Raw genomic sequence first — 11,185 nt, forward strand, 5'->3', positions numbered from 1 at the left:
CAACACAACTTCTGGAAGCTTCAATGATAAGGAAGATGAGTGATTGATGAAGAATTTCACTGGCATCCATGATAGGATTTCGTATATGATTTCATCGTTGTTGTAAGATTCTAGTAGATTTGAAAAAATTCTCTTGCAGATCACAGTGTATTAAAAAGCCACTTCAACGAAAAACAATTTGATGGATGAACTTCCTCAAGCTGCTTTATCTTGAATGGCCAAACACTTTGTTCTTCGAGAATATTACAGATAGTTTCCTCATTTTCCTTCAACGAGTCAGTTAAATTAGCATTTTATATTCTAAGCTTCTTTCTTATATTAACCAAATAATATTTAGAATTTCCTTTTCATTTGAATATGAGGTTTGAGTTAGTTACATCATCCTCAAGTGTTTCCTTTGTAACCATTAGACATATGTATCCGAATGGGAGGGAAGCATCCTCGTCTGAGTCTGATACTCCACATGTGACAATCATAACACTCTTCCCTGTTTGAAGAGGGGGTTCACTAGCTTTTTCTTGAAGCAATTTCTAGCAAAATAACATTTCTTTTGACTGTGATATCAAATCACTTCTTTTGGATCTTTGCTTCCACCAGAGGTACGTGGTGTGTCGCAATATCCCTCTGACACCTTTTCTAAGGCCATGGTGATAGGGGAGATTTCCCCGTCTGCTTCATCTTCTCCTCCTGCAACTTGAGCCAGATAAAACGCTTTCTCAATCTTGAAAGCGATGCTTTGGCTCTTCTCATTCTCTGTGCAGGCAATCTTCCTACGTTGAACCCCTACAATTCTCCGAGGTCGTGGTACAAGTTCCTCCGGGATGATGCTCTTTATACTATTTTGCATTGAAGAGCAGGATAAATAGCATCCAATTTGGGTTCAACGCTTGAAGAGATTGTTGCGTGATCTTTCACTCTGGAAGTACTTGTTTGAGGAACTCGATTTACCCAACATATCTCAGGAACTGAGTGTGAAATTCGTCCAGTGGTTCACCTTTCTGCTGAGAAACATTGTCATAATCTTTTTGGATAGCCAAGATTCAATTTTTCTTCACGTCGTCATTTCCTCGATACGTTCTCTTCAGCGCTTCCCAAATTTCATTTGTAGTCTTCTACTTGAGAATATTCCTTAGATTGGATGTTTTAAGAGACATGTGAAGGATTTTCTTGGCTCTGATGTTGAGTTTGTGTACCTTGTAGTCCACGTCAGCCTAATCTTTTATTTCTTTCTCTTTTGTCTTGGTGACTGGATCAAACTAGAAAATTTTGTTTCTGAATTCGACCACGTTCAACAGTTGGCCATTCAAGAAGCAAACATGTGATCCAAATGGTTCACCCTCCAGCGTACTCGCGGGTCTTGAGAATCGGAGGCTTCTAGAAGGATTCGTTGATTGTAGTGCATGAACACATCTTTTCATTGAGTGGCAAACACAACGATACCAGGCTCTGATACCAATTTTCGGATTGTATAATCATAGATTTCTCAGGGAATAGAACAATCTTCCTGGGAGTATTCAGTGGGAATACATTAACACTTAAAAGATGAACAATGTGTTTAGAGTGGAAATCTCAACACAAATTATGTTGAGTAAAATCACTACCTTCTAGTTATTTACTAGAAGGATTTCGAATAATACTCACTGTTGATTTCTTGATTGCTGCAAACAAAAAGCTTGGATTACAACCCCGACCCTCTCCTCTTACTCGTACCCAAACTCAACCCTAACACAGTAATCTTTGAACTTTTCTAAGCATATCAATAACCCAGTAAGCAACACACTAAAATCCCTAATCAATAAGGACTTAAGAATTCAATCTCCCCCCATAAACCCTAAGCATTGAAAAGATATTATTTACTCATTTTTATGTTAATATTATATCATAAGATTTTTTTATTAATTTATGTAAGCAATATATATTAGTTCAAATAAATGGACGATCTTGTTAATACAAAATCTCACTCTAACATCCTAATGAACATATGATATCAATTCATTCATTTTCCAAGATTCCTTAATTTTTCCATTCCTTCAAAGATATGCCTAACCGTCTTGCTTTGAAAACCTTCTTGACCGGTTCCTTCATTCCTGGAACTCGCACCTTATTCCAGTGCTTGCTTCCCTTCTCTGGTATGCTTTCCCTACATAGTATCTTCTCTCGGATGACATGTTTACATAAAAAGAAACATTCCATAACTAGAAACAATGACATTTTGCAATACTTCACTCAAGGAAACTTCCTTAGATGAATGTTTATTACCATCAAAACTCAAGGAACTCTAACAACAATAAAGTAGAAAGTAAAACTATCTGGTTTTTACATTATAAATATGAATTATATTCGACCTATTAGTCTGTTTAACTCTACATATATGATTGTTACAAAATTCTATCAAACCGCCTTAAAACCATTTTTCCAAAACATATTTCACACTTATAGAGTGCGTTTGTGGAAGGACGTTTAATATATGGTAATATTCAAGCTGCCCATGAAATTATAAACTTTTTCCATAGGAATAAAACCAAAAATCTAAATCCATGACAATTAAAAATATTTGGAAAAAGCTTATAAAAAAAACTCAAACTTTAGATTAAAGGTCTTTTTAATGTTTGGTTTTGTAAATAAATGGAATTTGTTTATTAAAACTTGCGTTGAAAACTCTCGTCTTTCAGTTCTAGTAAATAATCAACGTGGACCGGAATTCTTCCCATCACGAAGAATCAGAAGGGTGACCCTCTTGCTCCATTAATCTTTATCTTGGCGATGGAGTTCTTTGATAGACCCGTTATCCAATATTCTCTCCGTAATAAGAAACAAATAGGAATCCAATTAACTACTGATAGTAATGTTATTCTGTTCCTTAGCTTTGTAGATTATACTCTTATATTCTTAGATGCCTCCATTTTGAATATATAAATTTTATTAAAATCTACTAGAAAAATTCTAGTAAAAGTTTTATTCAGTTCTCTTCCAATGCGAGTTACTCTTTCATAAATAGTTTAGCAAGTATTGTTAATATTCTTGATGAACGAGTGTTTGCTGGTCGTTATTTAGGAATGCAAACAAATACTATGCTATGCAAATAATACAAGATAATTGTCTCACAAATTTTGTGACCTAACTAGAACTAAATCCTAATGACTAGAATATAGCGTAAACATGGGTCGAACCCACAAGAGGTTATCAACTTGTTCGTATTTCATTTAAACACTTTGATTATAAAATAAGGGTTTTGGGTTTCTACTGCTAGAGAATGCTGGAAACTTATTGTAAATAATTATATGACGAGGTTCTTAGCAAAGAAAGTAATCGTATTAAATGGTTGTGATGATCATATTAAGTTCAAAAAAAGCAACTTTCATATTGAATTGATCTTATTCCTATGCAACCAATATCTAGCACCCCAAACAAAACTACTAAACCTATCAAAATTAGTTAACGATGGCGAACGCCTATTGTTCAAACTAAAGGAAACATTAAGTGAAGAATACCAGGAAATAGAAATAACAATTGACATTTATCTCTACAATGCAATTCTCTACATAATTTCCTAGTTCAAACCGAATTTAGAATTTCATTCTTGCTTCGTAGAAATAGGTTATGATGAACAAAATAATCTATCCTAGCTTGTATGAAAAACTAATTTAATCTTACGTGATGAGTCTAGAAGTAAACTAACCATTCAATATCAATAACATTCAAAACAAAATCAATTAATTCATGCTATAATACAAAAGGAAAAACTCACATCATTCACCAAGTATATACTTCAACTATTTTACCAAAAAATAAGGAGATTAGCTCTCCCTACTAGGACTTGTAAATGATTTTTGATGAAAAACTCTCAAGTACGTAAAGCTACCTCCATATGACTCTCTAGAAAACTCCTTAAAAACTATCTCTCTTGGTTAAGAAAATAGAAGGCTTTTATCAGCTCCTATAACTTAATCTAGAAGGATACAAAATAATAACAAAAATAATTGAAACTAATGCTAGAAATACCGAAAAAAGTTATTAAAATCCGTAGAATCGCAACCAAAGGATAGCAAAAGAGAAATAGTCTAAATGTGGTTCTGTAGAAATCGGCGGTCACTGAAGGATTTTGGAGGCTGTCGTCAATTGTATCGTCTAAAAGAAATGGACCTCTTATGGTGGGCACTGTAAGGTAATAGGCGGCTGCCGCATCAAGATCAGTTTCAGACATCTTCAGGTTCTTCTTGATCTTTAATGTCGCTCGCCTTCGTCTTCGCAGTTCTTCTTCTTTGTCTTCTCTTCATCTCTAAAATCCTTTTAAAATGCTAATATAATATATATATGGTCGAAATGTGATATGAACTAAATACATTACAGTAACACTCAGAAACATACTAAAAGTATGCTAAAATTGTATTCTTATACCCGTCGTATACGTGTAAATCAATTCAAATCACCACCAGAGAAGTACATTCTCACCCGCATTGTAAAAGGTAGAGTGTATAATTTTTATTTCTACGATTGCGTCTCTAATATTAAAAAACAACTTACAAAATGGAAAGCTAAGTCCCTTTCACAAGCAGGACGAGCCCTTTAAATTCAGGAAAATCTTTTCTTTGAATGAAATCAGGTAATGCAATATTTTCTTCTTCAGAATGGACTTTGCAAAGAAATTGACGATATTAGTAGCAACGACCATATTAGAGGGTTAACCTTTACCTTAGAACTGGTAAATCTTGGGACACACATAAACTTCTTCAACATTTTTCACCGACTGATGTTCATAAGATTTGTAACATTTATATTTCCCCATCCTACTCAGATGACAAAATTATATGGGAAGTGGCCACCGGTAGCCCTTTCTTGTAAAAATTAGCCTTTTTTCTTGTCAAACTCCTAGTCACAACCCTAACCAAATAAATTTCTAGAAGTAAGCCTTCCACCCAAAATTAAAAATTCATTTGAAAAGCTTGCATTGATTGTCTTCCTACGACCAAAAGACTAATTTGATATTTTAATAGAGTTTCTTCCTTTGCAACCTTTTTAATTCCCATATAGAAAATCTTAAGCAATTTTTCCAAATGTGATTTTATGCGAAAGGTGTTTCATGAAGTGAATTTAACTAAGAACATTGACTTTAATTTTCCTAATCCTTCATATTTCTTGACGTCTCTTGACATGTTCATTCGTTCAAATAACAATGTTTATCTTGCTTTCTTTCTCTAGTGAAATGTTTGATGAATTAGAAACGACATAATTTTTTGATTGTTGGATGCTTAGGAAAAAAAATACATTCACCCCTAATGTGTATAATACTCTATATCTAACTGAAGATAACGTATATATCAAATACTTAAAAGTGTAAGTCTTTGATTTTCTAGAACACATTATAAATTATAATGTCATTATTTGAAATAAGAATTTTTCATTCTTCGGTATTTTTGTAAAAAAATAAAGAAGATATCTAGAATAACGTCATTATAATGGAAGATATCCAAACTCCATTTTTTTGGAAAAACTACGTGTAAATAATAATGGTATTTTAAAAAGATTTTCCAAAGAGACCCTAAGATACCCAAATAAATAGTGATATTCCATTTACACCCTCCTATTCCTTATCAATTAATAAAATTTTCATTTTTGTTTGTCTTGGTGTTAAAGGCATGAGAACTTGCAGGTCGTGTGGTTCAAATGTGTTGTAGTTCTCCACTAGCTCCTTCATCATCCTCATGTATGTGCCCATTCGCAAACAAGTCATCAATGACATCGTTGTTTATTCTTCGGGGAGGCTTGGGTGACTCTGTCGAGGGACTTCTGTCTTGGGTGGTGAATTTGGTGAGAGTGATTGGTTGACTTCAACCAACGAGGGCTTGTATAAACAGAGAACATGAAATGGATATCAAATTTTATTGTTACTTAATAGTCTTAATTTTTATTTCTTAAATGTCACTTCCAGGGCCGGCCCATAGGCCGGGGCAACACGGGCACCGGCCTAGGGTCCATAAATTTCAAGGGCCCAAAAGTTTGAAAGTTTAGTACATTTTAAGTTTGGAGTAGAATAAAGCATGAAGATGGAACTACTCTAATGGTTTGTAGTGTATTGCAACATGCAAAGAACTACTTTCAACTCTCATATCCCTCATTTTCTAGTTTTATTTTACAACTAAAACGCACAGATTCACTTACTACTAAAAAGCCCAAATAAATACATTTGAACAAGAGTTTCTCCTATAAAAGACCCCAAAAATCTAAGAATTGATCTATATACTATCAAAAGGCCCCAAATATCTGAGAATTGATCTTTATACTATCAAAGGGCACAAATAGAAAATATGAACCAGATTTTCTCCACTAAAAGCCTCTAAATGCAAGAACTGATCTATTCTTTGTTTTTAAAACAAATTTACATTAATTTGCTCTTCCATTATTCTTATTTGTAATAATTTTTCTTCTATTATATTTATACTCAATCTTTTAATTTATCATTAATTTTTTCTTCATGTCAGCTTTCCCATATTTCACAATCTTCCAATTAAGTCTTTAAAAATTGAGAAATTAAAGTTTTTTGTTGGCGAATCAAGGATATCATAAAAGAAATATTTTTGATTAATTAACTAGATTAGTCTATAAAATAAGCATTTTTCAATATTCTATAGTTGGATTCTTAATCTATGTCCTTATATATATGTTCAGAAAGTTAATATAATAATATATAATTTTAAAAAATTGTAGATAAAATAATTAATTAATATCGATAATGATACGTTGAGGTCCAAAAAAAATTCTCGCCCAAGGTCCTCTAAAATATTAAGACCGACCCTGATCACTTCCCTCTGATTTTGTCTAATGTCAATTGTTTCGAGACAGAGGGGACAAGAAACTTAGTTTTCTGATTTAGGATTTTGTGGCAACTTCTTCCCTCCATTTTGTTTCTAACGTTCTCCCCGTCGAGCTTCTTGGATGGTGACTAGTTATGTTGCTATGGTGGCAAATGTATACTAGTCCTAACACTAATCTGCTATCTGCGTGAAAATCCCCTTTTTTTAAAGATCTTCCGATCTAAGTGTTTTTTTTATTGATGATAAAACAAAGGGATTCCTCCCTAACCAGGAGGCAATCCCGCATTATCATGCCTGATAATGCTTAAAAAAGTATAAAGAAAACTAAGGAGCAAAGGTTGCGAAGCTCGCAACCTTTCTCGCAAAGTCCTGATAGAAGTATCAGGTACAGTTCTAAAATTACAAGCATTACATAAATACATTAGGTAATCAAGAACAATATTGTCCGCTTCCCTGGATGCTATTAAATCGGCAGCCCTGTTGATTTCTCTGAAGCAGTGAAGAATCCTTACTCCCTTGAAGTGTTGAATTGCTTTGTTGACATCCTCGATGATTGTCTTTATGCTCCACGGTACCTGCCATAATTTTCGAATGGAATTGATAACTGTTAAATTGTCGCCTTCTAGAATAATGTTCGGATGATTCAGATGTTGTGCCAACTTGAGGCCTTCAAGAGCCGCGGTAGCCTCGCCCTGGAGAGCTGAGTAGACTTTAGTAGCAGTACGATGAATTTTGATGACCTCACCTTTAGAATTTCGAATGACATTACTGATGTAAGAGTCTCCATTTGGAAAATAAGAAGCATCAAAATTTATTTTATACCACTCTGCAGGTGGTTTGTGCCAGAAAGTACTATGTTTTCTCCTGTTCCGAGAATGTGGAGGTTTGTTATCAGCTGCAGAAGCCGTATCGGGAATTTTGTGACCTTGCTTGACCAAATTGAAGTCTCTAGTCGCAATCCATGAATGGAATAATATGAATGCGGTATCGATGGGATTAGATTTAGGAGTGCTGTTTCTGTCGAAGATTAGTCGGTTTCTATTTTTCCATAATTCAAACCATAAGAAAAATATAAGATCCACATTATTATTGTTATGCATGAATTATTCGAAATCATGGTGGAAATTGTTAGTAAAGATATAGTTAATTTTCTTTCCCGTCCTATGTTCTAGAGTATTGAACATATCAATGGTTACTCGGCATTGGAAGAAGAAGTGTGATGTAGTTTCACAATAGTGGTTACATGGTGTACAGATGTTTGGAACGCGATTAAAATATCTATTCAATCTCTCTGTTGTGGGAAGACAATCAGATAAGGATTTCCAGAGAAAATTTTTAATCTTCGGAGGAATGTTAAGATTCCAAACCTTAGTAAATATAGATGAATTTGAAATTGTGCTGCAATTTTTCGTAAGCTGAATTGCACTTTTGGTGGTAAAATTTCCTGAGGTAGATGGCTTCCAGATCAGTTTATCATCCATATCCGATGAAGGGATATATAGTTTAATTATTTGATTGGCAATAGATGTGGGTAGAAGAGAAGCTAACTTAATAGGATCCCACGTTCTAGAGGGTGTAATAAACTCAGAGACTGTCGTACTGTTGTTATGAAGTTGGGGGTTGAAATAAGGTGTAATGTCAATATCTGTGATCCAGCTGTCGTGCCAGAACTTTATACTCTTTCCATTACCCAGGACCCAGAAGAGAACTTGCTTAAATTTGTCACGCAAGTGTAGTAGACGTCCGAATGGCCAAAAATGCTTGGATTTTTTGTTATAAGAAAGGAGACTTTTCTATTTAATATATTTTTCTTTAATGATTTTAACCCACATGTTGGAATCATTGTCATTAACAATTTTCCATAACAATTTCATTTGTAATACACTGCTCATGTGTTCAGCTTTGTGGAGGCCCACCCCACCGTTTGATTTCGGTTGACAGATCTTATCCCACGAGAGAAGTGGTCGAGAATTGGGAGTAAATTTATTCCAGAAGAACTTCTTGTTGATTTCATCTATTTGATTATGAACTCCTGTTGGTAAATAAAAACTTTGCATTAAATAGTTGGTCTATGACAGAATGTTAGATTGGATAAGAGTCGTCCTACCAGCCTGTGAAAGTGTGTTGGCTTTAAATTGTGATAGGTGATTATGTAGTTTAGTTATAGCATAGTCAAAACACTCATTTTTAACCTTGCCAGCGACAATATGAGTGCCCAAATATTTTTCCATTGTTGTTGTAATGCGTATTTGCAACTCAGAAGCAATATTGTTCCTTACATCAGATGCGTTGTTCTTTGAGAATTGAATCGAGCTTTTGTCGTAATTAATTTTAAGCCCTGATATGTTTGATAAGTGATCGAGAGTAGCCTTGATGTATTTAGCATTTGTAACATTGGCATTGGCAAATATAATGGTATCGTCGGCAAAGCTGAGAAAAGGGATGCACGTTCCTTGATTGCATATTTTGATTCCTACCTTATGACCGCGTTTGTGTGATTCCGTCGTTAAGGTTCTAGCTAAATAATCCATTGCTAGAATAAAGATGAAAGGGGCTATGGGATCACCCTGTCGAACGCCACAGGTCGGTTTGAAAATGGGACCTGGCTTGTTGTTGACCAAACCGAGAAGGAGGAGGATTTTATACAGGTCATGACCAGATTCGTCCATTTAATCGAAAAACCAAATGATAACAGAATTTGTTGAATGAAAGGCCATTGAATGCTTCCGATCTAAGTGTTGTTTAGCAAAGTCCAACTACATGTTTATCGGGGGTCTTCCAAGAGACACTAACTATAGTGATTCTTTTCATTATTCCTAGCCACTTTTATATGTTTTCTAAATAAGCTTATGATATTTATCATTTTGCTATTTTTGAAACAGTGTCGGTCTATGATTAAACTCATAAATTTGAATACTAGAACCCTGAGCAGAGCTTGGGAACATAATTAGAGGGTTAAACCGACCTAGGTCCATCTCACACCTTACATATTTCATTCTAAGTTTACAAAATTGTTTAAGCTTCTCATATGTTGTCAATATGAGTGCTTGATTGTTGAAATGTGATTCAAACATAGTATCTTAGACTAGTATTTAATATTAGTCATTATTATGTATTCAGTTAGAGTCTTGCATATTTTTCGTTTAAGGTTTAATGATGTTTTTAAGTAATTGATTGAGTCAGTTAATGATCCACTACTTAGGCACGTTGTTAGCATGAATAGTTGAGTCAGTTGGCAGTTATTCAGATTTGTTTTTCTTCATGCAGAATGTTTCTCCCATTATGAAAAATATTGCAGTTTAGCAAAACTCTCTGTCGTTGTTCTTCAATCTCTTCTTTGAACTTTGGTCTAGTTTGTACAACAAAAATCTAGCTTCAATTATCTAACAATCTTGTATCAGAGCAGATCCGGGTTTCAATTCTAGGAGTGTGTGAGTTCGTGAGAGATCAAATACAGAACTCAAGATGCAGGGTAATGGATATCACCCACAACTGCCAAACTTCAAAGAAAGCAATACCATTGCTGGATCTTGAAGATGAGCACTCTATTCAGATCTCAAGAAGCATGCAATTTGGTGGAGAATGGCTTCTCAGATCCTGGTGTGGAGAACCCTGAGCATGTACCTGATGTAGCTCTCAAGGAGAAGAGGAAGAAAGATGCAAAGGCATTATTCATGATTCAATAGGCATTGGATGATGAAATCTTTCCTCGAATTGCATCTGCAAAGACATCAACAGAAGCTTGGAGTATTCTTAAGAAGGAATACCTTGGAGACAAGAACGTCATGGCGGTAAGGCTGCAATCTCTAAGAAGGGAGTTCGAGACTTCCTTGATGAAAGACAAAGAACTAGTGCATGAATATTTGTCAAGAATTTCTAGTGTGGTTCACCAGAGGAGGTCGTATGGAGAAGTCATGATAGAAGAGTATATCGTTGGGAATGTACTGAGAAGCCTAACCAAGAAATATGATCACATAGTTGCAACAATTGCGGAGTCAAAGGATATGTCCGAGTATACCTTTGAGGAGCTAATGGGGTGTTTACAGGCACATGAAGACAGAATAAGCAGATCAAGTGATCAAAAAGAAGAAAAGACCTTTATGGGAAGTGAAGACACTAAATAGGTGTCCACTCACTTCAACAATGGAGGAAGAGGTAGAGAAACTTCACAGGAAGAGGTCGAGGCAGGTCTGGTCAGAGTAGCAATGGGAGAGAGTACAGTTCTGGCAAGAGTTTTAAGTGCTACTATTGTAAGAAGACAGATCACAAAGAAGCTCAGTGTTAGAAGAAGGATAAATATCAGAATCAGGGAGAGAGAAAGTCTGATCACAGGAAAAATTATGATGAAGAAGAGAAGCTGTTTATTGCAATGC

The 11,185-nt window shown here is 34.9% G+C and overlaps 1 pseudogene; it reads left to right on the plus strand.

Annotated features, from left to right (window-relative positions):
* The first annotated feature begins 8,883 nt into the window (after nucleotides 1-8,883).
* On the plus strand, nucleotides 8,884-10,936 carry LOC141248969 (uncharacterized; annotated as a pseudogene).
* Nucleotides 10,937-11,185: the final 249 nt, after the last annotated feature.

This window comes from Phyllobates terribilis, unplaced genomic scaffold, assembly GCF_046119375.1.
Source record: "Phyllobates terribilis strain yellow unplaced genomic scaffold, ASM4611937v1 Scaffold_4201__1_contigs__length_63796, whole genome shotgun sequence".
In the NCBI taxonomy this organism is placed as follows: Eukaryota; Metazoa; Chordata; class Amphibia; order Anura; family Dendrobatidae; genus Phyllobates; species Phyllobates terribilis.